The sequence below is a fragment of the Osmerus eperlanus genome, chromosome 23 (assembly GCF_963692335.1).
Source record: "Osmerus eperlanus chromosome 23, fOsmEpe2.1, whole genome shotgun sequence".
NCBI lineage: Eukaryota > Metazoa > Chordata > Actinopteri > Osmeriformes > Osmeridae > Osmerus > Osmerus eperlanus.
This window is the reverse complement of record NC_085040.1, coordinates 7,216,763-7,232,816: the sequence shown is the minus strand read 5'-3', so window position 1 is coordinate 7,232,816 and position 16,054 is coordinate 7,216,763. Positions and strand designations below refer to the sequence as shown.

General features: G+C 47.0%; 1 long non-coding RNA gene across 1 annotated transcript in view; it reads left to right on the top strand.

Annotated features, from left to right (window-relative positions):
• Positions 1–16,054, top strand: part of LOC134009538 (uncharacterized) — a 44,327-nt gene that overhangs the window by 11,786 nt on the left and 16,487 nt on the right. The window lies entirely within an intron of this gene.

Sequence of the window (16,054 nt, the reverse complement as noted above, 5' to 3'; positions counted from 1 at the left end):
CACACATTGTGCTCCACGAGATAGCCGTCAGATCAAGGCTGATGACTAATCCTGTGGTGTGTGCGCGTGTGCGCTTTAAGGAAACACACACACACGCACAAAAAAAAACACCTTTTCATCCCAAAGTGCCACTCACCAGACAAGGATATGATAGAGAGCTCATTGAGGTACGAGACGTCCACGGGAGACGCTATCATACAGTCGAGAGCGCTAGCATGTCATGTGTTCAACAAGGCGACATCACCTCCGCCTTCCTCTGAAAGGCCGTGGATGTCGCTAATCGGAACAGTAGGTTTTACATCTCACTGTGTGTCTAGCATCTACAGGACGTTACGCACCTCGTTTGATCGACGTGCCGTTGCGGCTCGGCTCGACGTGCGCTTTGCCCACGCGACCTCCAGGGGGCGTCTCGGAGCAGGCGCCGTCCAAGCCTAGCGGCCGCACTCGTTCTTCAGAGTCACAGCTGTGACTCAGACCCCATTCTGAAACCGCGGCCAATAATTAGACAGGATAGATACACACAGGTTTGACACGAAAGCCACCCGACCAGCGTGTTGACATGTATACGTGTGATGGAGTAACACGGAAGAGGCGGGTTTATTTTTTTTACATCATAGTAGGACATCTGGCGACAGTAACACCTACGGTGATGGCTCGCATGAATGTGACAAGCGACACTTTGGCAGGAGGGGGATAGGAGATGGATGTATATTACCACACATGAACATCATTCAGTCATGAAAATGTAATACCTGCTATGAAAATGTCATATAAATTTATTTGTTTATAAATGCGTATAAAGATGTGAGGCTCTTGTATTATAAAATGCATCGTTTGAGTTTTAACCGCATCAGCACAACAATCAGTCCGCATTTCAATCAGAGAAGAAATTACAATAATCATAAAAAAAATGCAAGCAGTCCTAAGTAATATCAATTACTGCACGTACAAGGTCATTTCGGCCCAAAACAGGGTCTCAAAAACAACATTCTGAGCAAAAAATTTTGACTTTGTAGCTACGCCCATCACACATTCCATTGCATCCTCTCTCAAAGGGAGAACCCTCAAATGAATTGGGTAACATCTGTTGTCAACAAGGTTTAAATGGGTTATTTGGACGAGACAATATCATGAGATATCCTGACTGTATAGGGTTCGTACAATGTGAGTTTTTACCAAAAGCAAAAAGGCGGTTAATCAAACGCTGGACATCGTTAAAATGTTTTTGTATTGAGACGAGCAAATCATGGCTTTTGGTGCACAATGTGATGCCACATTGAGTAAATATGGTAAAAAAATTTGCTTTTAGTTGTGGTAATGACAAAAACAATGGAATACTTGCAACCTGTCAAGGTGCAAGGATTGTGTTCGTATCTTAAAACGCTATCTAGCACTTTCATTTGCCATATGCGTTCCAATGTATGTCGGTCTACCCTCTTAACATGTGAGGCTGTGCAAGGTAGACAAGGTTTATACAGCCAGCCCAGCAGTGTTAACCAATCCTCAGCTTTTGATTCGGGTGGTTGACCTGGATACGGACAAATCCTGATCGAGTCGGTCTTTGTTCTGTCTCACTCGGACACTCTGAGATCTCAGGCTGCAGGTGCAGCAGCCTCAACGTTGGGATGTGGGTTTCGTAAAGGCGTGTCCTTCTGATGTTTCACACTTGGTTGTAAGGTCTTGAGTTTTCCGTTCTCTAACTCCAGAATAGGGCATCTCTCCATTTTGCTTAGATCCTCCTGAGAATGCTGCAATGTCCGTTGCTGATCACTCACGTCTTGTATATTAACGCCATCATTTCTGGTTTCGACTACAGCTATTATGACTCGAGAACTCCCATTCCCTGACAGACTGGAACGTTTTTTTCCCCCGGGTCACGTGCTTACGAGTCTAGAGAGAGAAATCCACTTCCTGTTGACGTGTGTCTGAGACAGACGCTGCTGTGCCTCGCTGTGTTTGGTTTCCAAGGTGATGCTGCTCGGTGCTTCTTGCCCTTCAGCATTGCGCTCCTGTCCCTGACCATGGCTGCCTGTGTGAGGAGGCAGACAGCCAGGTAGACAGACAGACAGATAGACAGGCAGGCATGCAGATAGACAGACAGGCAGGCAGACAGACAGGCATGCAGATAGACAGGCAGGCAGACAGGCATGCAGATAGACAGGCAGGTGGACAGAAAAGCAGGCAGATAGACAGGCAGGTAGACAGACAAGCAGGCAGGCAGGTAGACAGACAAGCAGGCAGGCAGGTCGACAGACAGGCATGCAGACAGACAGGCAAGCAGGCAGGCTGTATTTATAGGCGGCATAAAAATGTGTATATTCCCTGTCACCCCGCTGCCGAGATTTACAGCACATCTGACAAACACACTGAATTAAAAAGGAGTCGTGCAATTTGTATAGGAGTTTAGTGCCTGTCTGCTCGGCCTGCTCCCGGTGGAAACTGTGTTTGTAGTGTGTGTGTTTGTAGTGTGTGTGCGTGTGGTTGTCAGAGAGGGTTTGTAAGAGTGTGTGAGTGTGGTTTTGTGTAGTGTTTTGTCCAGTGTCTGTCTGGGCCTCCTGCTGTTTGTGTGCGTGTGTGTGTTTGAGTGTGCATGCGCGTGTGTGTACACAAGTGTGAGCGTGTGTGTGCCCGGGCACCATGCGCCTGCTCTGAAACACCAGCAACAGATAACAGATGGTCCCCCTGCATTAGAAGTGTTTTATTTCCCTACGGAGGCCAGATATGTCAAAAATAAGCATGTGCAACATTAGTCATTTGGAATATTCATGGCCCTGCCCTCCACCAGTTTCTTTTTCACAGCCAAAATACCAGCAGCCCAACCAATCCTCCAAAGGAACAGGAGAGGAGGGAGGTAGGAGGGGCGGGTTCACTCCTCTGCCTAACTCATTTGGAAAAGACTCACACCAATCTTTAATGGAGATTTATTCCTCTTTTTTCTCTTCCTGGTTGCATGCATGCGTGCAGCACAATTAGAGGACGCATGTATATGTAGATGAGTCTTGAATGTGCAGTACTGGAAGTGCCCCCCTCCCCAATATACACACACAACACAACACACACGCACACACAGAGAATTACCCATCAACCACTGGACCACTCTCCCCCTCCGAGCTGTGATCAGCCGAGGTGCTGGAGCGTGGAGGAGCTCTCCCTGCCTCTCCCTGCCTCTCCTCTGCCCATCCTGCCATCTCTCTCACCTTCCTATCGACCGCCCCTCCCCATACCCACTTTTTCTCCCCCCCCCCTTTTCTTTCTCTCTCTCTCTCTCTCTCTCTCTCTCTCTCTCTCTCTCTCTCTCTCTCTCTCTCTCTCTCTCTCTCTCTCTCTCTCTCTCTCTCTCTCTCTCTCTCTCTCGCTCTCGCTCTCGCTCTCGCTCTCTTGCTCTCTCGCTCTCTCGCTCTCTCTCTTCCTTTCTCTCTCTGACTCTCTCGCTCTCTCTCTGTCTCGCTCTCTCTCTTCCTTTCTCTCTCTCTCCATATCTCTCCATATCTCTCTCTCTCTCTCCCTTTCTCTGGCGCATCCCTGTCCTTGGTGGCGGCCATGAGCGTGCATCATTATCAGTCCTGAATTAGCCATCCGTTCAGTCGGCAGCGCGGGGCCCTCCAGGGGCCCGGGCACAGGCGTTCTTCTCCCCTCCAAAACACGGCTTCTGAGCAGCGCTCTCTCACTCGCCCAGGTCCCTCGTGATCAGGGTTAATGCTCGGCAGCAGCCACAAACGCTAAGAACGATGAAGGGGGGGGGGGGAGAGAGAGAGAGAGGCAGATATGGGATGGAGAGAGAGGGGGAGAGAGGGGGAGAGACAGAGAGGGGGGGGGGGGGGAGAAACACAGGCGTCAGCGCCGTCCTTATCGCGCAAATGCAATATAATTTATTCGGGAATATGCGAATCCAACAATCACTCTGCCTTGTTTACCGAAGGGACCTGCTGATTCAGGGAGTGTGAAAGTAGGGGAGAGAGAGAGAGACAGAGAGACCATGAGAGAGTGAGTGAGTGAGAGAGACGGAAAGAGAGCGAGAGAGAGAGAACGAGAGAACGAAGGGGGGAAGAACGAGAGAACAATCCAAACAAAACAAATCCACAGGCATGCACGACAGCACCTTTGGCAAATTTGACTGGATTTCTTCAAGCTAGCTCTAGGAAACGGCGCACGCACGCTCATGGTTGCAGAGGCCGCCTTCATCACAATGAGTCTGTATTGTTGACACAACAAGCCTGGGTTTAACTGTGGCTTTTGTCAAAACCAGCATTTGTTGACAGGAAGAGGCCTGAACTTCATTCAACCAATTATCACAGAATAGACGTCTTGTAATCCTATATGCGTTTGCAACCGGGACTGGATATACATAGCAGATAAGGTGGCCATGCCTCATCAACAACAGAAGCGTGTTCCAGCTGTGTTCACGCCACTGAAGAAACTTCTGGAAGTATATGCTCCAAGGGTTTACGGTTACCGTGAAGGTCGGGGGTATGAGGTCAGAGGGCAGAGTGGTTAGTTAACCCCCATGAGAACCGGGTCGGTTTTTCCGCGCTTCCGAACAGCCTCACCGGTAATTTATCAGGCACATGGAGTAGTCAGCACAACAGCGGCAGCTAAGCCAGCTCAAGTTGTGGACATGAGCGCTACAAATACAGAGTGAACGACTGCCCTTAGACTCCAAGCGAGATCCCAGGTCGACGCCTCTCTATCGCTCTTTCTCCTCCTCCTCCTCCTCCGGCTCTCTCCTCCCTCCAGGTGATAAATTGGCTCGCGTCAGGGAACGCTGGGATGCGCCGACGTTCGGCGGTGGGCAATTAGCCGCCCTGCAGATAGCCACCCCCTCAGCCTCTTAATTAGCGCATTAGCGTTAGCGGTGGCCGAGGCCCCGGTGCCACTTAAACGCTCGCCCTCCTCGCCTTGTGTAGCAACCCCCCCCACCCCCCCCACCCCCGGGTCCTCTCTTATCCCCCCACCCCACCCACCCCCGGGTCCTCTCTCTCTCTTCCCCCCTCCCCCCCCCCCCCACAGACAATTTAGATTGTTTACGTAATCCAGTACATTTTGGATGTCTATTTATATGGATTTTGACATAATTGTTGCATAAGGTAAGCAAGGCGGGCAGGGGGGGGGGGGGGGGGGCTGCGGTGACCTGGATTTGCGGAACGATCCAAGGGGTTGTTCGGGGAGACGGGAGAGCCCGTTGTCGGGAAGCAAATTGTGAAGAGTGTTGTGATGAATGTGGCTTGTGTAACCTCGTCAGGAGCCGTTGGGGAACCGGGCTGATGTGGTGGAACAAGCCCTCGTTTTCAAACGGGTTCTTTGGTGAGGCAGGTCCTCAAAAGATATCAAACAGAACACTTTTTCTTTGCAATGATTACTGTACTGTAATTCTTACACAAAGAATTATACACTAGAAAATAATACAATAACTGACTAATTTATGACAAAACTGGTAGATGATGAATCTGGTAGATCAAACTAGATCTTTTTAAGGGTAATCAGTTAGGATAATTCAACTCAATTCATCTCTGCATACATTGTCTTGGGCTTGTATAGGCAACCCACATCTAGACATCAAGTTCTGCTTATGCCAATGTACCTACATGGCAGCCTGGTCCACATGCACACAGTCTCATCTCTCCCGCAGACACCACATTCCATTCCATAGACATACATTCTTTACTTCCCGCCACATCACCTCAGAATTCAGCTCCTAGCTCCACAGAAGCCTTGAGAGCCTTCTACACCAACTCATAGGAGAGAGTTGGAAAAGCCAGAACACAAAATGTGATGATGCTCCCAAAAAATGTATTTCAAAAAGGGAGCTAGAATGTGGTCCAGCTGTGTACCTGTTCAGCGTACACGCACATACGGTGACATGAATTGACGCACTGACCTTGTGACTAAATAAGTGAGTGATTACCGTTTTCAAATCCAATAATGGATCGATCAGGATTGTCACATCATAGAACAAGCATACTGTCGATCACACCTCAACTTTAATGAAGCCTCTACAGCAATCGTGTGACAAGTTTGTGTGTACACAGTTGTGTGTGTGTGTGTAAGGTTATGTCCTTGTGTGTGTACGGTTGTGTGTGGAAGGAGGATTGCCGCGCAGGTTAGGCTTGGGAGTCCATGCTAGATAATGTGGTGTTTTGATATTACATCCGCAATGGGATAAGTGGAGTTTGACCGCAAGCACATTTATTTGGTCAACTGCTGTCCTGGATAGCTTACCCAGTGTTAAGATATGTGTTTTGTCTCGCCAAAGGGCAACATTACGGCAGCGTATACACAGGATATTTCATAGTACACAGAGATAGATACAAAGAGAGAGAAAGATGCAGTAGAGTGCACATTATGAAATTCGGAGCTTCTGTACCCTTCACCCCACATCAGTCCTATGAGGTATGTTGCTCTTTAGACAGAAGTGAAACAGCCCCAAAGCTGCGATGAGAAACGCACAAATCCGAAGGCAATTCTATTTGTAGAGCCGCTTTTCTCATCGCCCATCCGGCGTTCGCGTGGCACTCCCTAGGCTGCAGTGCCACGTTCAATCTTTTCTTCCATCTTCCCAGTCGAGGAAAAACAGGTATGTTTTGCCACCAGTTCCCGATTCCCTGCTTGGAGCCCAATTAGTGTTGTACTGTTGTTCTCTCTGCAGTGAGCCGTGTTTATTTCAGGTGAGTCCCTACTGCTTGCAAGAGTGCGTGAGATACCACAATTATCCTTTCCGCAAGAATCTCAGAGGCCACAGGATGGAGAGAACGGCTCAGAAATTGATCTTTCCCAGGCCATGTCTCCGGATGAAGGGGGAAATACACTGGGTCTGAGGAGAGAAGGGCTGGCAAGGCTTTCATACAGGAGCCCTGAGACAAACGAAGACAACAAAACCGGCCTCGCAGTTCAGTTCCCAGTGAAGGCCATGTTCGAAATTGACCCTCGGAGGGACAGTGTCTGAAATCAAATCCTAACGGTTGACCAGGACAGAACAATAGGCTTGTTATTCGGTATACCCAGCGAACATAACAAATGGGATACACAACCCTCTCTGTGTGTCTTGACTGTGTACATAGACATAAGTTCTCTGCTAAGAGTTTATATACTGTGTATGTATATTGTTAACACGTGCGGGGCCCATATTAAAAGGTCAATATTAGCATTACATGACACTTAACTAATGTTCAATTATTCAAAGGTGGCATATTTTAAGGTCAATGGGTGTTAAGGTAATGGTAGTCCATTAATGTTTCGACCAGGCATTGCTTGCGTGGCATTGTATACCTAGAGCACTGTAGCGTGAAATCTGTTTTAGCGACATGCAATTTGGTTTCAAACACAGTTTCAAACTGAAGGATTTGCCAACCGTCAACATTATTTCAGTGCCTAGCCTACCTGCGCGGAAGGCTAATTTAGGATCATCGAGATTGAATGCAATATTTCTTTTCCGGGGATCGTTTCGATGGGAGTTCAGCCTTTTCAACTTGCTTGTCCTCCAGTTGTCTTTGCGTTCGTCTTCATTGTGGCAGCGGAACAAGTATTGTGGCGGAGATAGTTTCCTGACCCTCATTTCCCCCCACATTTCTCTGTTTTCAGACACTCTGCCTCGGTCTTGTAATGTACCAGAATAAATCGTTTCCTGAAGATCCATTTTTAGGTCTTTTATGGTAAATAATGCATGGCTGTGGTAAGTAAATGATGATGCAAGCACTGCAGAGATTTGCACTTTTTGTAGAGGCACTTCAGACCCCGGCCCGCACGCACGCACGCACAAACACAGCGCTGTAGGTGTGCACCGACAACACGACACACAAACACACTGGGAAACAAATGTAGATCCACACGTGGAATCCGCTTTAAAATGCCATCGCTCCCAAACTGCCATGATGTTCCTCAATATTCTCAAAGAACAAGACAAGACGCTGCCAAGGGAATCAGTGTTTGAGACAGGCATGAGGGAGTGTCTAAGAAACACCTGTGAGAACCACAATCTGCGCTATAGACGGTTGAGAGTATACCGCAGTTCAACATCCTGACAAGACCACTATAATACCGGTTCCTTTCTGTACTCACGATTACGATATAAACTGTGACTACATTCATAGGAAGTGAATAACCAAGGCGCAACCTTACGTTTTGCAACTTTCTATCTGATTGGTACACCCTCTATGGACTGTTGGAAAACACTTCTAAATGGCAGTGAATATTGAGTCTTGAATGTGATCGCGCCGATACACAATGTTATCGTCTTGTCGTAGGTATTCTTATACTGTGGACTCATTACAACAAGATGTAATAGTCGGGAACACAAAACTGGTGTCATTTTCTGAGCGTCGTGTATGGTTATTGTTAGGAGAGAACGTTGCGCCGGGTTGTAAACAACTTGACTCTGTAATTGCTGCTGCTCCCTTCATGTGTTCCTGAGTGTGTCCCAACCCCATAGGGGGCTCCTGGCCCCCCTGTTCAACAGCCACACATACACCCCTGCGTTCGCCCAGGGAGGCGGTTAACCTTCCTCATCTGAGGGAGCACCAGATGTAACCTTCCCCCACCAAGTTCCGACACATTTATTAGGACTTAATTGCCTGTAAAAAATCAGATTCCTTCTGTCTTTTAATCAAAACATATTTGGGGATTTCGAGCGGTGCTTCAATTCTCATCCCCTTAGCATCTAATAAATGTGATGCGATTCATATACGATATGGCACCATGGGGACATTTGATGAGGACGCTAGCGTCATTGTAAGAAAGTGTTCTTGGGGCTGTCAGAGGGCCTCGCCTTCGGTGATTCTGCTGTCGAGGGGGCTGTTGACAATGTCTGCAGATGGCCCGCCCTCTGGACGCTTGCGGTGAATCAGTCGGGTTCATCACCAGTGTCCCCACCGCTGTGCTCTGGCTTAACTGACTGGCAACATTGCAGATTTGTCCTCCCGAACGTGTCATATGAACAGCGGAATGCTAATCGGCAGGGGTTGTAAACCTCCCCCCCCCCATGCTATTACGGTTTCCCACACGCATCCAGTCGGAGAGGTCACCAGCAAACTGGGGCTCACTAGGTTGTATTGCCTGGAGGCAGAAGTTAATTTCCATCTCAACAGAGACACATGACTTTGGTGTGACCTGCCGTGCTCACCGGCATAACAAAGAATCGTCGCTTTTTCTAGCAGACAAGCACAGTAAATATCTGTAATTTCGCCGTGGTTCTTCATTATCTGTCGAAAGAATAGATTTGATTTGGTAACAATGATTAGTTGGCTGCCGCTGCCTTTTCCTGCTGAGTGCTGTAGTTGTTGGATAAAAGACTAAAATACCTTCCTTCAGAAAGCACTTTTTGCCTGTTTTCTTTTCTTTCAGACTGGCAGATTGGATTCCAGATGAGGGCAGTCAAATCTGTTGAGTGTTTTCTTTTTTCCGCCATTTCTTCTCACCGTAATCTCATATGGGTTCAGAATTCTTTTTGTCTGGACACTTGGAAAGTAATTTCAGTTTTACACTCACCCTCAGTTTACAGTTTCCTCAATGACTTAAGATCACTGTCGTTTGGAAGGCTGATACAAAGCAGTTTCTCAATGCTTCAGTACTTCTCCTAAATGAGTTGTTGGGTGCACTTAGGTGTAAAGTAGTTTCCAATCACATTTGGTGGAGTGTGTCATGATTTTGTTTGTTTTATGTGTCTCATTTTTCAGTCCTCCATTTTGTCTAGTCCTACAGTATAACCCAGATTTAAGCAGTGCAGAGAGTGTGAATATGTTGATGAACAAAGACCTATGTGTATGCTTTTAAGGACAGCCTTATGCACACACAGTTGAAAATCCAAGTCTCTTCAATAATTTGCTCAAGCATGAATACTTCATTCCAGGGGACACAAACCTGTGTATGTGAATCTTAACATATGAATAAGCTTGTTATATTGATAATTCAGTACAGACATGTCCCCAATCCCTTTGTATAGCCTGCAGGTGTATGTGACATTTAACAGGAATTTATATTCATAAGCCTTTACTCGCATCAGCTGTCAGATGCATACTATTGTCATGCAGATACACGTATTAGCTGGAATCAGCTTCAATGCTAATGCTAAGACTCATTAATACTTAATATATCAGATCATAATGAATCTACAGTGGCTATGGGCGGTATGATGTTGGTTTAACGTCAGTAGCTACTGGTGTGCAAAGCACAACACTGTTTTTGGTACCTACACTATTTAATACACTGTAGGAGGTTACCTTGCATACGTGATCTGCATTTGTAGGTCGACGATCGACATTCCTGTCAGATATTTCCTTCGACTGACCGGGTCCAAATCGTGCACGGTGATCTTCCACTTCCAAACTGACACATCCCCATAGAAAGCGCCGGTATGTGTGGATGGCACTTCTCCCAGTGGGGAGGGTTGATATCCCGGTATCCATGGATTCCGGAAAAGCCTTACTCCTAATGATTGGTCAGATCGTTGGGCTATATTTAACCAGAGAGGTGGATGCATGGCTCTCAATGACCATTAGCTGCTCAATTATCCCCCTCCATTCTCCCTCTGGACCACTGGGCTGTGTTGGCTCTTATTACTTGCACACCAAAAGCTTCCTGGAGCGGCTCACCCACTCAGCCCACCTCGTCCCTGCTTCTCCCCAAGTAATGAGCTTGAGCGGGGGGGACAAGTCTGTGTAAACACTGACCGCCCCGCCACCCGAGGCCCTCGGATGTCAAAGTTGCGCTGGTCCAGATATAGATGTGTGCTGTGCGCCGCCTATAGTCGGAGTGAGTGTGAGTATGGAATGATGCGAGTATAGATTCTGGATTTGTCGAGAGCGACGGCGTTCTTCAAATCGACCTCCCCCGCCCCTTCCCCCGGGGTACCACTGATCTGCCAATATTTGCCATGTCAGAGACATGGTATAACCTTATTGCGTGACGAAGAGTGATTTGTTGATGAACCACACGAGCAAAATGTTGGCCTTAATCTAATGCCCTGCACTGTACAAGTTCAGTCTTCTGTACTGTACAGCGTTGGATGTACTGGACAGGTCTGCTCATGCATGTATCCCTCTAAAGTTTGGCACTTGAGGAAAACGTTTGATTTGTGGCCCTGTTGGTCCTGCAAGGATGGTTAAAGCTCTCAGATGCTACGGTTTACTCATAATTGTCTTTGTAAATGTCACCAGACATCAACTCATTCTTTGTTTTTTGGTAAATCCGGATGTAGGAACCCGATAAATATTTGATTTGCTGTAACAGAGTTCCTCTGTCAGCCTGAGCGCGTGACTGTATAGCTCTTGGCAGTTCTGTAATCTCGGTTTGACCATCCGACGTTGTCAAGTTCCGTCGCAATTCACTCTGGCGCAGGCAGAGCGAAAGACAACTCGAGAAGCAGTTGGATAGGGATGCTGTTGAAATCCCCCAGTCGAGTTGCATAAATGGGTTATTGGCAGATACGTTTCTCATTAGATGCGCCTGTCTGATTCTTCTGGAACAAAAAGCCTTGCTGATTGAAAAATGAGGCTGCCATTCAAAACACAAGGAATGTTGCGGAGACAGCCGGATGCCAAGCCGTGATGACATGTAGAAACACAAAGTAGTGCCAACTTATTGTCTCTCACGTTGGAATGCTCTTAATTGCAGGCTCGATTTGGAAGCAACAGCCTTTCTAACCGTTCCTCCTATGAATATTACATCAAGGACAACCCGTCAATCTGGATTGTGCGTGAGGCCTAGATGCTTCAATTGATGTTGGCTTGACAGTTATGGTGAGCCCAACTTTGGTAAGATGTTGTGTACCGTCTCGGTCAGGCTACATTTGTGCAGGACTAGCGGGCTCCAGGGACCCCTCCCCCCCAGAGACGCGACAGTCCTCTTTACAGAGAAACACTCTCACAGAGAAGCGAGTCGGCGGCAAAAATGCTCAGCCATGGGATTTACCTGTCAGCTGCACTCAAGCACGTGGGGATCGCTCACGCTAGATGCCATGACCGTGAAATAAAGGCTGACGTGTCTTTTCTGGGTTGTTTGGTCACTGCTGCTCACTCGGATGTCGGTGCCAGGAGCAGAACAGAAAAGGACGTCACGAGATTGTTGCTGTGATATTTTAAAATGTTAAATATTCTTTCACTTAGACCCTTGGAAACCCTGCCCCTTTTTTTGCGTATGACACGCTTCATTCCCTTGTCTAAAAAGCTTACCTCCACAGTTGAGCAGTGTAGACCCTTCACAGCCGGGATCAGGATTTGATCCTTGCAGTACTGCATACAGTAGGTAACACAGGAAGAACATATCTACTGTGTTGTCAGAAGAGAAAGACGCTTTAATCTCACACAGCACTTCGCACTAACCCCCAAAAAAGGATTCAGCGGACTGCTCCTGTGTTGATCCCAAAAAAAAGCATATTTTTCATGCTTTAAAAAGTAGTTAGTACTATAAAAAAACAAACAAACAAAAAATCTCATCTCATCTCACAATTAGGTGAAAGGCACGAGACTGACGCATTCCCGTTCCCAGAGCCAACAGCCGCCGTCTCACGGTCGGCATGCCGACACAGGTAACTGGCTTCTCCGCTGACGACGAGGCGGAAGGGGAAAGCTTGCTCCTCCGTTCCGACCATCTGGAAGTCGAGCCGAGACTTTCCAGTTTTATGTGTAACTTTTAATTGGACAGACACCGGAGGGACGGGGTGGGGGGGGAAGCGAGGGGGAAGAGCCCGGCGGATCGGCAGGCGGCGGCCAGCAGATGGACGGCCCCCCAGCTTCGCTGTGGATACACCGTGTGCCGTCCGGGCCCAGCCGGGGACAGGAAACACAAGGACATGGGAGGGGGGAAACACGCGGGCTTCCGTCCCTCGTCCTAGCTGAAACGGCTACAAGACACCAGGTTCCTTTATCCGATAAAACACGACGATTGGAGTTTGACGCCGGTCGCCAATGTTTTACCGGCTCCTCCGCGTGGTTTACAAAAGAACTTTCTAGAGTACCCCTCTCTCGGGATGAAGATCTCACATTTTGCCCATCTCTCTTTGATAAGCTCTGCTCTTTTGAGAGTCTACATGTTTTAGACACAGCCAGTGTCAGCTAAACCGAGTGCTCCTTCAGCATGCGCAGTCTGTGAACTCCAGCCACAGTTGTGGTCTTCAGTGCTTTCTGAAGGAGGCTAGCTCTCACAGGGGGGGGGGGGGGGGGGTTATGGGTGAAGGGGTGGGGGTGGTGTCAGGAGGAAGTGGGCGTGAGCTCCATGTTTCTGGTTAAGCAGCTCCTGGTTAGGGGATTTGGGGAACATGGAATGAAGTTGTGGTCTAAAGAAACCTTCTCACTTGGGTCTGCCTTTCCTGTGGCCCCTCCCTCTCCTCTTGGCTTTCGCCAGGCGATTATTAATGTGTTTTCGTGTACGACTGTTGTCGTTTTTTTTTCTTCTTCTCAATTCACACTTCATTCACACTGCAAATTAATATTATTTTTTTTTTTTGCCACCCCCCTTCCCTCACCAACCTCACCCACCTCATACCCCAACCGCCAACCCCTCAACGTGGGAATTCAATTTGTACTGTATGTTTCATTTCTTTTTGGATTTAGATTTATTTCATGTTGGCTGCTTTTAATTAACTCTCTGGCATTGCGACGAGAGAGAGAGGGAGAGGAGCGAGATAAAAACTCCTCACACCAGCCAATGACTTACACCGGCAATCATTTACCACTTAGACAGTGGTGCAGGAGCCCCCCGTCCGTTGCCATGGCAACCGGCGCCTTGGTGATTGATTCCTCGCCAGTGTGGCATCACTGCGGGGAATAGAGCGTGTGAGCTTAGCATGCTCGCTACATCTCTCTAATTAAAATGGGATTACCGAGTCATAGCCGTTGTATGTTCAAACAAATGCAAGGCTGTGAAAGAAATCAATTTCAGTAAATGTCAGGGCTGTTAAGTACAGTGTATAAACAAATGCGAGCGAGCTAAATGCAATGATATACGTACAATGTGTACGTGTTTAAGATGGGCTCTTATGTGATTTGCTCACCCCAGGTTGTAGTGACAGTGGTGGCAGTGTTTGGTCACAGCTGGCACGGAGGAGGGTGGGTGTGATTGACATGTCAAGAATTATGTTTTCACTCAGTGTAAATCACCTAATGTGACAACAATTAGATTTGTTCTGCCATTCGGTAATTAAAGAATATTCCTCAAATTGGATCTTAATGTACATCTTGAATTAACAGTGGTTCTTTAATTTAACCTGTTTACGCTCCTGTTTCGCCCGCGAGACAAAAATGCTGCCTCCCCCTTCCTCAGTTACGACGCACTAAATTCTAACAAATATATTTTTTAGACGCTACACATGTTATACATCGTTGGAAAGCTACGATTCTTGTGCTTCCATTGAAATAAACCAATTCAAGATCAAGTCACAATAGCAAGCAAAGTCAACGTCTTTTTCCGGTGAACATTCCTTCAACAATGCCAAAGAAAAAAGTTGTACTCACCCTAAGTTGTTCAAATAGGTCCAGGTGTGCAAATCATGCCATCAAAACTTGATCTGCGTAAGTCCCAAGGGTTCAAAGTATCTAACCATGTAAAGTAATTCGTCCAAATACAATGTTTTACGTTCATGAATAGCCATTATCCTTTGTTTCATTATGCAAGTTAGCCGACGGAAGAAACAACTTGTTCACATAAAAGTGTTATTTTGTCCGGTTTATCAACGGAGTATTTACAAAATGAAGGTCTCAAAATGTCCGTTGAACCCTCCCCTTTTGATTGACACCTTGTTCGACCCAATAGGAGCTTCCATGCCCCGTTGACAGCCCTCTAAAGCCAACTAGGTCTGTGCGTCCTGCCCCCCCCCCCGCCCCCCCCCCCCCCACACTCGTTCTAAACAAATTTCTCGAACTGGCTTCGACTGGCTCTGAAATTAGCTCGTTAGCCTTGTAGCTGACAGCTAGCTGAAAATGCCAATACCTCATTTGTATGCGTCTGTGGAGCCTTCAAAATAACAGTCGATTGCGCAATATGGTTGACAGAATCAGTGTTCTTTGTGCGCCAATCCTTGGAATCAGATAAAGCACTCCAATGTGTTCATGCTTCAGTTTTTGTGTTTCAGTATTACTAATTAGGGATTTAGCTATTATATATGATATTTCTAAGTACCAGAGATGGGCCAGAGATAACAATTATGAAAAATAATACCTTTTTATTTGACCTTGACCTTGGTTACAAAGGGTCATTTTGGAGTCTCCAAAAGACCCTTTTAGAAAATTCCTGGATGTATTCTTATAAAAACATGTGTCAAATATGAATATATTGTGGTATTATGTTTGACTTTTGATTTGAATTGGGTAAGGCTTCAACCTGTGGTCCAATTTAGTCTTCCAGATAATACCTACCACCTCTAGGCCTCTTCAGGCCTCTGTTTTCAAAACAAAATCTAGGCGGAAATAGAAATTTTCACTTTCCTTGTGTTCAAGCTTCTATTACTCAACACTAGAAGGACTGACAGGGGTCCTGACAACAGGGGACATAACTTCAGAGTGTCAGCTTTCAAAAGAGATCATTTACATGCATGTACTCCAAATGGTTCAAGAACAGCTTCCAATTTACTTTGGGTATGCTGTTTAGGCGTTTTCAGGCAAATTTAACAGGAACATGAAAAGGTTAATAGGATTACGGGCCAATCGAGTCTGCTCTTGTGGCTTTAGGGACTCTGGATTCTCAAACCCACAGTAAGTTCTCAAAATTCTCCTCCAAACTTCGAGTAAGCGTTGTCGGAATGTTGATGCAATGTCGGGAGAGCTGTTGGCCGTTTGGCGAGCGCGGTGAAGCAGAGGCCAGCACACACAGTCGCACTAGGTGGGATCCCTGTACGAGTCTGACCAAGACAACCAAATCAAGACCACACCTCTTCCTAGGTGATTATGGTAAAATAGGGAGTCGTAGCATAGGTAGTGACAGTATAAGTATCGCATTGGCAATAGGCAAAATCACATTGCAGAAGTATGAAATGTGGCCGACTGTAAAATGGTGGATTCCATGGCATGGTTACAACACTTACCAGCAATATTTAGGATTCGTGACCAGTAGCTGTAAACCATCCTTATGATTC